The sequence below is a fragment of the Pantherophis guttatus genome, chromosome 1 (assembly GCF_059756535.1).
Source record: "Pantherophis guttatus breed Tessera chromosome 1, ASM5975653v1, whole genome shotgun sequence".
NCBI classification, from domain to species: Eukaryota; Metazoa; Chordata; class Lepidosauria; order Squamata; family Colubridae; genus Pantherophis; species Pantherophis guttatus.
In genome coordinates this window covers 208,515,622-208,515,849 of record NC_142063.1, presented here as the reverse complement: position 1 = coordinate 208,515,849, position 228 = coordinate 208,515,622, and positions in this window count along the sequence as shown.

Here is a 228-nt window from a genome sequence, read left to right as displayed (position 1 = left end):
GAAATAATCTGCAAGTACTGCATTCTAACCACTGTGCCACCACAGCTCTTTCACTTAACTGCCAATCGATGCAGTTAAGTTAGTAACATGGTTGCTAAGTGAATCTGGCTTCCCAGTTGACTTTGCTTGTCAGAAGTTCACAAAAGATGACCACATGACCCTGGGACACTGCAACGGTCATAAATATGAATCTGTTGACAAGCATCCAAATTTTGACCACGTGACCAT